The sequence below is a fragment of the Pipra filicauda genome, unplaced genomic scaffold (assembly GCF_003945595.2).
Source record: "Pipra filicauda isolate LSUMZ 115617 unplaced genomic scaffold, ASM394559v2 scaffold215_size1667880_pilon, whole genome shotgun sequence".
NCBI lineage: Eukaryota > Metazoa > Chordata > Aves > Passeriformes > Pipridae > Pipra > Pipra filicauda.
Window position 1 is genome coordinate 498,447 of NW_024104327.1, and position 13,579 is coordinate 512,025.

General features: G+C 42.3%; 1 protein-coding gene across 1 annotated transcript in view; it reads left to right on the plus strand.

Moving 5' to 3' along the window:
* The window catches only part of LOC113987360 (urea transporter 2-like), a 295,544-nt gene that overhangs the window by 169,764 nt on the left and 112,201 nt on the right, over positions 1–13,579 (plus strand). Inside the window, exon 2 of the mRNA XM_039381171.1 lies at positions 1,932–2,037. The gene's annotated coding sequence lies outside the window, so the exon portion shown is untranslated. The remainder of the gene's footprint in view (positions 1–1,931; positions 2,038–13,579) is intronic.

Here is a 13,579-nt window from a genome sequence, read left to right on the forward strand (position 1 = left end):
GCTGTACACTCCTCAACTGGAGGGAAAAGAAACAGAGGAAATACCAACAGGTCGGTCCACAAATAGCCAAGCCACTTACAAACCTGCCATCAACAAACTCTTCTCAGAAAACTTCCTTTCTCAGTGGAAATCCCAACCTCACCCACTAAAGTCCTTCCCAAAAGCAATGCAGTTGGCACAGTGTTCTGCTTGTGTTAAGAAATTTAGGTTGTTCCAGAACAAGAAAGAAGGAAAAAAAACCTTGAGCCCCTTGGAAGAAGTGACCTTCTTGGAGCTCTGTTACTGTTAAGAAAGGGGGAATCAAGAAAGGTGGACTCAGTTTAGACACTATAGTGACACTCCGCTGCAGCAGGCAAGTCTGTCAGAGAGTCCACACCTGAGACAAGAAAATTCACCTGGGGTTATTTTCTTTTTTACATTATTTAGGAGAAAAAGACACCCATTCCCTCTCCACCCTTGCAGATCCCTCTCTGCAGAACCATCCAGACAAGCACCACCAACCAACCCTGCACCCTTCCTGCTCTGGTCCTCCTCCTGGACTGGGTGTCAAACTCTCTCCCAGGATGGTTTCTGATGGCACACCCAATCTGCCTGAAATAATTACCCCCAATCATTCTGCTTTAGTGCCCTTTTAGCATGAGATTTCCCACTGTCACTGGTACAGACCCACCAGTACTATCAATCTGCTCACATCTGCTCACCCTCTGGTATTCAGGATGACAAGTCGTTCCACCTTTCTTCATCCAAATTCCTCCTTACTGCTCACACTGTCATTGTTTGTTTCACCAAAATAAGGTAATTGTTTGTTTCACCAAAATAAGGTAATTAAGGATCAGTTGGATCAGGTATATTTTCCTGTGATAAGTTATGGTGGTGCAAGAGTTGTTCCTGGGCAGCAAAGAAAAGAGCAAAAAAAAAGACTTCTAATTTGTATTTTTCTTATTTGTACTTTGAGGGGAAACTTAGGAAGTAGGAGAGGGTGTGCTTAGAGCTAAGGAGCTCAAACCATATTCATCTTCACCACAGGTGAGGCCTGAAGTGTGCAGAGGGGTATGAAACATCCCACAAGAAGGAGAAAAAGCCTAGGCAGAATATCAGTCTTCGGACGCAAACAGTTGGAAAATGCTTGTCCTAGGGTCTGGCAGGGATAATAAAGAGTTTGTCACCACTCTGATGGCCACTAACACTGACTGGGTCGAGTAAAGCCACGTGTGGGACAAATTGTTAAAGACCTCTTTTATTAGGAAGAAGTGTTTCTATAAAGAAGAGTAAGATGTGCCTTATTCCCACAACTATCTCCACCCTTCTCCTCATGTTGCCACTCGTGTCTGACAGCCCTGTACACACCAAAAAGTTACCCACAGCTCTGACTCGAGTCAGTGAGTCACTGGCTCCCTGGAAACTGGTGAGAAGAGACCTGTGGGTGCTCAAGAAACCTTTGGAGATTTTACATCAAGCTTCAAGGTCAAAAGAAAAAAAGAAATAAAGCAAGTCATTTGTGATTTTGCAGCATAAGGGTCACATACGAAATCTCCTCTTCTCTCCTCTCTTTTGGGGTCCCTTTTTTATCTCTTTCAAATAAGACAATTAAGAATAAGTTACCATTTCATTCCTTCATCTCATCAGAACTTGGCTGATGGAGAAATAAACTAATTTACAAAACAGTGAAATGTTTCTTTCTCACTCATCCTGGACTAAGTATGAAGTTCTAACCTTCTCGTTTTCAGCTATCCAGGTACCTCTTTTTCTCATGCAATAAATGAACAAAAAAATCCCTACCTGTTACCTCTCTCCCTTTGAAATTTCTCTTCAAGTTAAGAGAGGCAAATAATGAGCTACTGCGAGAGTGGGAAATAAATTATAACCGAAATGGCAAAAGCAAAATATTTCTCCTCTAAATATGTTGTTTTTCACTTTGTATGTCTTGGCAGTTTAACCCTCTGAAAACACCCACCTGAATTCTCTACTCTCAACAGAGCAGCCCAAGGATAAACTCTCCAGTAAATCCTATGTGACTGAAGATATAGGAGCCTGACTGTGAGTAAAAACATTTTAAATATGATTGCTATACCTGTTAGTAACCAAAGAGCCCTTTTGGAGCAAATAATTTCCTTGGAAACATCTGAATCCAATCATCCAAGCCTGGGAGCCCCCGTTTAGGTAATACCACTGCTCTCCTCTCTGCATTGTCTGTCCCCTGCCTCAAAAGAAAAGAGTTTACCCCATCCATCCATCATTTAAATGGTAATGAGCTAAATGAATTCCACCTCACTTCTGAGCTTCAGAGTAAGCTTGGGTTTATTTATTCATTTAAAGGCATGGGAACCGGTTTGACATTGCTGAGCATGTCCCAGATTTATGGAAAATAAAACTGTACTAATCTGGTGCGTTTATTAGCTTTTCTGTCGGATGCCTCCTTGAGTATTCAGAGATGTGAGTTTGCCCTGCAGTTCTGTTCTGACTGGAACAGCATCTCCTGAAATGTAAATGTTATCTTAAGGTCATATGCTGATGAAAACCCCTGTTTTGCCAAAGTCTAATTTCTTGGTCATTTGACAAAGCAGCTGCTGTGCAGTTATAGGGCACGAAGAAAGCTATGAAAGATGGATAAGTTACATGTTTGATTTGGCACGTATCATCCTGCTTCTAAAGATAAAAATTACGGGGGATGATTATTTTTCCTCATTTAGCTCAGTAAATAAAAGACCTCTCATGAATATATACACAGGAATGATACTTCTAAGTGAAATTGTTTTTCTACACCTTCTGCAGTCCTCTAAGTACTTCTGTGAATGCATTTTAAAGGGTCAACACAAATATCCCAGTGTGTGATAACATTTATTTGCAGCATCGTGGATTGGTATCGAGAAAAATTCCTGATTTGGAGGAGAATACAGAGATTAGACATTTGTAAATGTTATGTGACAATAAGCTCTGCAGCTGATGTACATTAAGGAAAATAAAAATTACAAGGTTTAGGTAACCAACAGCTGGTGTCAGCTGGTATGGTACCACATCAGTGCCTCCAAGGTCTGTGAAGATTATTTTTTACCATCTGGAGGCTATCTAGCATTGGTCAATGTCAGAAGTACAATACTGAAGGCTTCTGCTACTGCTTTGACAAACCAGGACAAATGCTCACTTGTGCAAGTAGGGAACATGCGGTGTGGAGAAAGACAATAATATGACATGTTTTAGGAGATGATTCTGTCATAGTTGGTCATCCCAGGCTTTTTTAGTGTGTGAGAAAGCTCTGACAGGGAAATCACACTGCAGGGATGTGAGTTTTGGGTTACACAGAGCTCCACGTCCAGGAAGAGCTGGAGCATTTGAGTCGTTGCAGGGTTTGGTCTCCATGTTTGAGCTCTGAGTCGTCAGTTCTGGCAGCAGAGATGCGCCTGAGAGCTCAGTGTCTGGTGATGGATGGGGAGGGAAGTGTTGCCTGCACGGTGTTTGACCTTCATCTTGCAAGGATAAATGTCAAATATCCTCAGAAAAATATCAGCAGTGTTTTCTCTCACCAAAAATTCCTCTAATTCAGGAATAATTGGTACTTTGCAACAAAGAATTAAAAAACCCCTGGAGTTTTCTTTTCCTCCCTTCCTCCTCTTCTGTTTTCTTTTCCTCCCTTTTTAGTTATGAAGTTCAGAGAGGTTCCAAGTGACAAAGACAATTTAGCATTTCAGATAAGACTTTACTTATGCAGCACATCCAGCATTCATTTGCACATTAACCCTGTCATACCCAAGGAGGTAGGAGAGTTGCCCCAGTGAGAAATAAGCATAAGTAATAACGAAGAACTCATTTTCAGATAAGAAAGTAACTCAGAAAGAATAAGATTCGTTCAATATTCAAAGAAAGATATGTTTTTTAAAAAATTTGTCTAGTAGGCTGGCAGGGTATCTCCCCTTCCTGTTTACTGACAACTTTGACAGGCTACATCTCAAAATTTAGTTTCCAGATCAAGATCTGGGATCAAAAAAGCCTTTCAGATATAATTTAAAGAGAGGGTCAAGCATCTTGTGTTTAGTGATTGCATCATTCATTTCAGGTATGTGTGGTCCTCCCAGTCAGCTGCAGACAAGGAAGGATTTCCCTGATTTGGGACAAATGAGGCTTTTTCTGCAAGGGATTGGGTGGGACTTCATCTTTTCTCAAGGCAGTTTGCCCTATTTGCTTGTGACTGCCACTAGTCTACTAAGAGACCACAGGAATAGCAACTCACCTTGCTGTGTGCCTCAGTTTCCTAGCACAACATTGTTCACCTTCCTTATAGAGGACTCTTTTTCGTTCACAAATGAAAATTATTTATTAATAATCAAGAACAAATACAGGCTGGGTGGAGAATGGATTGAGAGCAGCCCTGGGGTGGGATGTTGATGGAGAAACTCACCATGACCTGGCAAAGTGCAGTGACAGCCCAGAAACCCCCCGTGCCCTGGGCTAACCTCACAGCATGGGCAGCAGGGGAGAGGGAGATTCTACCCCTCTGCTCACTCAGGTGAGACTCCCCTGCAGAGCTGCCTCCAGCCCTGGGAAACAACAGCAGAAGGACGTGGAGCTGTTGGAACAAACCCAGAAGTCCAGAGGAGGCCACAAAGCTGATCAGAGTGATGGAGCACCTCTCCCCCACAGCAAGGGGTTGATTTAAGGTCCCTTCCAGCCCAAATCATTGTAGGATTCTGTGACTAACGTCTTGCAGCTTCAGCTGTCAGCCCAGCCAGTTGACCTGCTGCAGTCTCCATGGGATTGGGATGGCACTGCCTGCAGTTCTTTATCTCAGTACAGACCTCCACCATGATGAGAACATGCTGCACTTTGTGTGTCTCTTACGAAATTTGATTCACATGCTGAGGTTTCCTGCTCTTGCAATTTGCTTCTTTGAATTAGCCAAGATACCTCTCTGTGACACATAATTCTTGTGAAACTCCTAAAAATAAGTAACTAACTAAATAAATAAGCAGGCTGGAATTCATTACTGAAATCAAGTAACAGCCCCGCAGAAAATTCAGCAATAAAACGTGTTGTAAACCAACAACATTTGCAGTAAACCATGAGCTGAGAGAAGGCTTGATAAAATAGGTTCTTCCACTCATGAAATACCACAACTTGACTGACAAAAATACAGCAAGCCACAAACTGAGCTGAAATGGAATTACCAGTGCTGCAAGGTAATTGCACAGCACCTTGTCCTTGCTTAATGTAATTCCTCTTTGGACAGAGCACATTCCTTCTCCAGAGCTCCAAGTATGGAAAGGAGAAATCACCAAAGGAACCTGGTAAGGAAGTAAGGCTTATGTGCATCTGCCCTGTGTACACAGGCTTTATGTCACCCTCATGGTCCCAAAACATCCACTTTACCTCCAGCTGACATTTAGGTGTAAAAAGTGAATGATATGGCACTCCTCATCATAGCTTTTGGACATCATTCCTCTGCCCCTCTAGCATTTACACTCTGGATCTGTTTCCATTGCTGTATAGGGCTCTGCTCTTCGCCATTCCCAGGATGTGTAGATTTTAAGGTCAGAGGATCATCTTGCCTAGATCACCTATGTCACAGGTTACTAAGTTTCACCCAACTGCTCCCAAGATTGATTCCAGTAATTGGTGTCCAGTGAAAATTCTCTTCCAGAGACACATCCAACTTTGATTTCCAGGAAGGGTGAAACAGAGAACATGATGCTTTCCTTAGCAGTTTGTTCTGGCTTGTGATCTTCCTCACTCTAAATCACACTGGTCCCCTTCTGATGAAAAAGCCCTTTTCCAAAAGTGTTCTTCTCTTCATACAAATATTTCCCCAGTAGTCAAATTACCTCTCCATCTTCTCCTTGTCCAAGTAGGTAGCGTGAGTTTGAAAGGCCTCTTTTTCCCATTCTCAGGAATTTTCTGCTTTTCTTGTCTGGAGCTTTTCTGACATTTCTTAGGGTTTTAATCCTTTTTTTTTTCTTAATAGAAAACAAACTAGGATGCATAACCATTTCACTCGCCCTGATTTTTTTGCACACATAAATACCTATAGATTTAGATGCATCTTGGCTCTGCAGACCAGTAGCCATGGGAGCATTTATTCTGTAGTAGTGTGGGCTGCGCTCTCAAGAAGGTTTGGTTGACTAAAGCCAGTAAAGGAAAAACAGGCGGAGAGAAGTCAGAAGTGGGATGTGCCAGAAACATGTAATTAATCAGGGTCTTGCACAGGCACACAGACTGCAAGAACCAATGAGGTTGGTAGACTTGCTTGCCTTGTCTAGATCTAAATTAACGTTCAACTCTCAGTGGAGACCTGCTGCCCTGAACTCGTGGTCAGACAGAGGCTCCTGCCTTCTCCAAGATCTTTGCTGAAAGTTTGGTCTCTGGATGGCAGGTAAAAGTTCCAAACAGGCTAGACTCCTTTAGTGTTACCTGAGGCAGAGACTTTAATTCTTTGTGCGCGTTATAATTTGTATCTTTAAGCAATATCATTCATACTCACTCATTCAAGAATTCATCGTGCCATATTTATATCATGTTCCTTGTTCACTGACTGTATCATTTAGTCAAGATTTTAATTAAAATACTTTCACATGTATTGCTGTGAAGGCATGGTTTATCTAGCTTGAGCTCCCTCGTTCTTATTTCCCGGATTTTTGTCCAGGGCACAACAGGCTTTACACAACACAGCACTACTGTTGGTAGTGGGGGGCTGGAAGGCACCCCTCCAATCAAGGTCAGCCACCTCTGCTGGGATCTCCCTTCTGACATCACAGCATCATCTCTCTCCATTCAGGGATCCCTATGTGCCCTGGAAAAATTACAAATGCTGAGAGTCTCAGCGTGAGGTAGAGCTCAGGCTGAGTTGCTCACCCATCATAACCTGGACTGTATAAGCATCCCTCACATTCCTTGCCTGCCCAAAGGTTGTCCCTTTCCTACATATGAAGTCTTATAACTGTGTGATAGGAACAAAATATGCATTCTTTGTTCTCGCATGGACTGCATTGCTGTTGGCTGTGTTAAAACGTGTTTTGCCCAAGTAATCAGAGCTTCACCAGTGATCTGGCTTACATGGACCCTGCAGTTATTTATACTTCTACCAGTCTTCATCAGCTGCAAATTCCAGCAGCAGTGACTTTATATGTAATCCTGGATTACTGATGAAAACATCCAATAACCCCAAGCATAGGTCTGATTCTATGGAGACACTGCTCAGAATGCCCCTAGTTGATGATGATTTATCTGAATTTTTGGACCTGTTATTTATCCTTTTGTCAGTTGGTCTCATCCTGTGGGGCTTTCCCCCCCACCTGTCACCTTCCATTGCCTCTTCCTTTGAAAACTAAAACTGTGATGTTCAGCAATGTTCTTTTCTACATCAGCTTGCTGGCAGCTCTGTTAGGAGTAGTGGGTTCTTATCCATGGGAAAGCATGTGACTATGCTGTACCACAATGTAAACTGAAAGGTAGAGGCCATTTCCTATATTCTGACATAAATACAACCCATGACGATAAAATATAAATACACATAAAGACAAGCTAGTTCATAAAAACTCACCAGCTCTTTTTACAGGTTTTGGATATATATTGGAGATAGGTTTGAGGTTTATATTTGGTTTAATTTTCAGCACTGTTCTTAAACAAATGGATTGATTCCGTCTATGTGTTTTGCTTTAGTAGTGTGGTGTTAAACACATCCAAAATTTTTTAGTCAAGTAAAGATTTAACTTTGTCCAACCCACAGAACTGTAGAAACAGCCAAGCATTGTAGCCATTTCCCAAATAGGGTGTTAGGATTTGGCTATAAACCTAATCTGTTTAATATGGTTTGGGTTTATGCAGTAGGTCATGGTGGTTAATGTTTAGTGAGCTGAAACAAGAATGGAAGAAAATTATAATGGAAAAGCTTGGTTTGAAAAAAACAGCTCTTCATAGATGACTATGAGGGGGATGATTGGACTCGTGGTGTGTATCACATATTTTGGCTAAGCTGGGCTTTGAAAGCCTTTCAGCTGAGATAAGCATGATCATCCGAGCAGGGCTTTTTAGCTCAAAACACTCCTAATGCTGGACTATTGGCAGAAGGTGGTGACAGCTGCAGAGGACAGAGGGGGAGAAAGCAGCAATGTTATGCTTTTGATACGGGGAGCAGCAGCACAGGAGAGACAACAGGACCTAAATCAGTCTAGTGTGACTTGGGGGGGCATGGTCCAGCCCTGAGCATGAGTCCCCAGCACTGCCATCCCTCCCTCTCCTCTCCTGTCTGTGCAAGAACAGGCTCTCCTCTGTTGCTTTCCAGCAGTTCATACAATCACATAGTATCCTGAGCTTGAAGAGATCCTTGAGTTTTTTACCCTGTTCACCACCAGGGTCATGTCTCCACCATGCCAGTACATCAGCTTTGGGACCCCAAAGCCCAACAGCCAGGGGAATATGGTGATAAATGCAGATTCATTAACCCCAAGGCACTAACGAGGCGAGATAGTGATGATGGTTCTGGAGCTAGTTTGGTTTCTCTCTGTACTGACCTCCAAAGAGCCCAAATATAGACAGGTTCTAGAAAATAATGCACCAGGTTTCACTTGCTCACAAACCTTTAAGAGCATTTGACCTTTTCAGTCCTCCTCCAGGCAACCTGTGAAAGTTTTCTGTCAATTCTCTCTCCAGAAATAACCATGTTTTAGGGATAACCCCGTGAGCTTGATCATGTTGGGAGAATCCAAACCATCCACCCTGCGTAAAATGCAGAGGAGAAGAAGATGTGGCCCATATGGTGACAACACTAATCAACATCAACTCCTCTGTTTCTGTGTACCTTTGAACGACCTGATGTTCCTGTGGGGTAGCCAGGGATCTGGCTCCCAAATACTGCCTTTTGCTCTGCCCCTGGCTTCATGGGGTTCTTCAGAAGGTCCTCCAGCTTCACCAGGTGGCTCAGGGGTGGGGTGTGAGCTGGGATGAACAATAGCCAGTTCTCAGTTTAAGTGGTGAGTTGGGACAGGTTGAAAAGAAGGTCTTCTGAACTCAATGCATAAAACTTGGGAAGAACAATCCCATTTTAAGTTACTTTCAGATCAAACTGGTTGTAATGTTCTCCTATTCTAATGCCACCTTCCAGCCATGCAAGGGCTTTTCCTCAGACTGTTTTCTGCTGGACGGAGGACCTCAGGGGAAACACGTGAGAAAGTGGAAGAATCACTTCCTCTGTCTCCATCCTCTGCCCTGGCACTTACATGCTAAATTCCTTCCAAGCACAACAGAACCAGTTTAAAAAGGTTTCTGAAAGAAATAAAATAGTAAAATCATTATTTTTTAAGATCAGTGCCTGCTCATCACAGCCCATTCAAAGGTGCTTTTCGTCTGACACCTTGGAACACCTAACAGGGAGTTGAGTGATTTTGAATAATATTCTTAGTTAATGATCTAACAAATACCTGATGTGTTAAACCTGAGATAACACCTCAGGACCTGACTTTTTTGAGGCACAGATTCACATTTAGTCCCACAAGGACTCTTATTTTTTTTAATAAGCCTTGTCATGCCCTTGATATGGCATAAGTATGGACAGGTTTCCCTTCTCTGGTTTGTTGTGAAGCCACCTTTATTTCACAAATCAGCTGCAGAGCTGTTATTAAAAAGCAACACCCTAACCAGTGGTGAAGACACAGCTCCCACATCTTTCACGTCCCCTTTCTACCTTCCCTTCCTTATCTGCTCTGACAGCATTTAACTGTGTCAAAAGCCCAAGTCTTAGCGACACAATTTCCTTTCCCCTTGAATCTTGCAGTGCAAGAAGAGCTTTGCTTTTATAGAGACGTGGTTTAGTCCTCAAGTCATCGAGGAATATCAGCAGCGTCTCAAATGCAGCATCCCACCTCCCAGCCAGCAACAACGTGTTGGAGAGGCCGTTAGCCCATCATTCCTTGATGTTCTGGACTCATGGTCTCAAGGGAACCCATTAGCATTTACAGTTTCAGGCAGTTCTCTCCTCCCCTGTTAATAATTACCCAGGGAAGGGATAATTAAAATAGGTTCTGAGGCTATGAAGAACCTCTGTCCGCCTTCGCTACTTACAGAGCCAAATGAGAACTTTAATGTAGATTTGGAGACAACTCCTGAAGGGTTTTGCACCTTTGTCATGTTCTTGTTGTCATTAAGCACGATCTAATCCTCCATTTCATTTCATTAACCTGAACAGAGACAAATTTTGAAATGTGACTGCAACACAGCACCAGTAAAATTTCCCTAGACACCTGATAAAGTTCTGTCATTATAAAACAGATAATGTCATGGGGATAGACAAGAATGCAGGAATTAGTAACTGGTTAGCACAGATTTCCTACAGCATTCCATCCAAATTACTGAATCTCTGTGTCTTGATTTTATCATATAAAATGAAAAATTTTCTTTCATCCAGTCATCAGTTAAAGAGATTTTGTGTAGGGATGTGTTCTCTGCCAAGCGCATTTGTCCTGTGCTGCCAACAACCAACAACAGCACCAGAAAAAACGGGTCTGTGACTGAGCCCTTTTGGCTGGGCAAGGCAGGAAAGTGCACAGGTTAATGTGCTGTGTGAGATGTATTTTAGCAAGACTTTGAGATGGCTTTGAGAGCCATCACAGTGCTGCTCATCACTGCCTGGTGTGAGTGTGCCCGCAGCGATCTCTGCTGATGGCCTCTTGACAGTCCAGCAAAATAATATAGTAGTCAGTGTTAGTGGCACAGAAACCTTGCTGCAAAAATGGTATGGGAAGTCTCGTGGCATTTTAGGAAGAGCTGGTTTAAATTCAGGCTCCAACACCTTCACAGTGTATCCTTTTTTAAACCTGAACTGAGGTGGCTTGCACTGGGTTTGTACTACCTGTTGCACTCCCTGGGGTCTACAATGGGAGCAAGGAGACACATGCAAAGCTCTACACAGAGCCTGGCCCCTGAACTAGAAATCTTTGGCCTGTCTCTCTTAGAAGATTCCAAAGATTTGAAATCCTTGGTCTGCCTCCCTTAAAAGCTGTCATTCAATTTGATGGGGGGGAGGGAAGAGCAGATGAAAAAATCGAAAATAAATATGCCTCCCATTTTTCAAAATCTGATCTTTTTTAACTAAAGCCTACATTATTCATGTGCCATATATTTTATTGCTGTTAGTTTCAAAGCTGTTTGAAATCACAGATCAGTTTCTCAACCACGATGTCTTTATTATGCGTACATAAATCATGCATGGAAGGGCCCTGACAGTTGACGACGTAAACTCTCAGGAAGCAAAGCCCCTAAGCCACGTAAAAAATGTATGTCACAGAAAAAGAAGTGTGTCATCTTTATTTCCTTTTTATGGACATTTTTGTCTTGTCATTATCAAGGAAGACTTTTTTTTCCCCCCCTGTATTTCTGTTTAAACGTAGTTAGAGCAGAGGTAATTTGCAATGGTATTTCAATGACACAAATGGAGTACACTTCCCCACATCTGCCTGCATCTTCAAGGATGAGCGTGTTGTAATTATTCAGTTCCAGTTTCATTAACAGCTCTGCTGTGCCCAATATGGTTCATAAGTATTCTGGTGAAATGCAGGACAAAGTTCATTGAATTGTCGGGAGCATTTGGGTGATATAGGGCTCATGCAAATTATATTAGAGTTGGGTTGTTTTGAAGCCATGGTTTCATTGCAAGATTTGATCAGATTGTTGTGGGGTTTTTTTTGAGCAGAAAAAAAAGTAAAAGCCCTTATTGTACTGTAGCTGATAATCAGGAAAAAAAATAGGATAAAAAGTGGAAATATTCAGCTAAGAATATAAAATAAAAAAAAATAACCCCCCTTGAATTTGCAGTTGAAATTTTCAGTTTCTCAAAGCTGTGTTTTTCTTTTCACTTGCTTGATTCTTTTTTACAGAGGGTGCAGTTCAGTGAATGTACCTCTTTAATAAAAAAAAAAAACATTTTTTTGGTGGAAAGTTTTGGGATAGTCATAAGTAGCAAGTGGTAGCAGGTTAAACTTGAAGGGAATCTTTTGTTCAGAAAGCAAATAATAACCCTCCAAATAGGAAATTGGAGAAACTATGAAGCACTGGACAATGAATGCCTGTCTGTATATTGGGTTAAGGACCAAATTTAAAAGAAAAAATAAATAGAAAGAGACAGACCAAAAATTAATTTGTTTTTTCCTGCAATGAACATTCACACACTGAGTTTTCAAAAGCAGGGCACTGTAGACAGACTGGTGATCCCACATTTCAACACCTGAAGAGCAGTGAGCACCTAAGAGCTACCCACCCCTATTCCTATGTTTACTGGAGTTTGAGTGTTGTCCTGTGTGTTGTCACTGCCTGCTGAGAAGGTACCTCCTAATAGAGCGTGGAAAAAAATTACACTTTTTTTCCCAAGCAACTCATCAACTTTGAGTTGAGTACATCCCCCTCTGTTCACAACCATCTTCCACATCCGTCTTATTGCTGTGTGATGCCTCCCTTTATTGAGTAACTAAGACTAGTTTACTCTGTCTGCAGGATAAGACAGGCATGTACATACTCATCTAGAGGGAAATAAAGCTCATCCTTTGGGTTGGGTGTTAGAAAAACTCTCTTCACCCAGGGGATGCTCAGGTACTAGAACAGGCTCCCCAGTGAAGTGGACATGGCCCAAGTCTGCCAGAATTCCAGGAATGTTTGGACAACACTCTCAGGTAGATGGAGGGACTGTTGTGGTTATTTTGTGCAGGGCCAGGAGTTGGATTCGATGATCCTTGTGGGTCCTTTCCAACTCAGGATATTCTATGATTCCTCCTTTGTTCCCTCTCAACTGTTTCTGACATTGCTGATATCTCGTTCATGGTTCCTCCTCATTGCTCAGTGGTCACAATGGTCGATTCATCAGAGCAAACATGAGTCCAGACAAACAGCTCTTGTTAGGTCACGATTCACAGAATCACAGAGTCATTAAAGGTCACAGACCTCTAAGATCATAGAGTCCAAATGTTAACCCAGCACCACCGTGTTCACCACTAATTCACCTCATTCCTCTGCTTCTGATGGAGTCCCTGTTTCTCTGCAAAACCTTAGCACTGGAGACTTTTGCTCAAAGAAATCCCACCCACTGTGTCTTGGCTCATTGGGGAATCCTCTTTTGGGGATGAAACTAAAGAGAACCAGGAGCAGCGAGTGAACGCCGTGCTGTCTGTCTCCTGAGAGAAACACACAGAGAAAGGAGGAGCAGATATACAATTCTGTCTGTGGGGGGAAATTCAGAACCAGCTGAGATGCTTGTTACTGCTTTTATCCTCTTATCTATGCAAATTAGGGGGGTTCAGAATTAAAGAGAAGTGCATTAAAAGGAAACCTGAAAGCAGGATCTGTTTCATACGCTAGTCCTGCTCTCTTCCTTTGGAAAGGCACCTATGGATAGATTTTCATTAATAATTTCACCCTATCTCTTCGCTGATGTAAATTTACAAGCAAGAAGAAGGAAAAATGCCAAATGAGATGTTGCAGGCAGACTGGTGAGATAATTAGCATATGATGCATAAGACAGAAGAATCCCAAGAAGCAAAGCTAGAAGTGCATGTACCTATTTGTGACAGCCTTTGGGGGAAGATTCAATTCATTGAGGATCAGCTGTGTT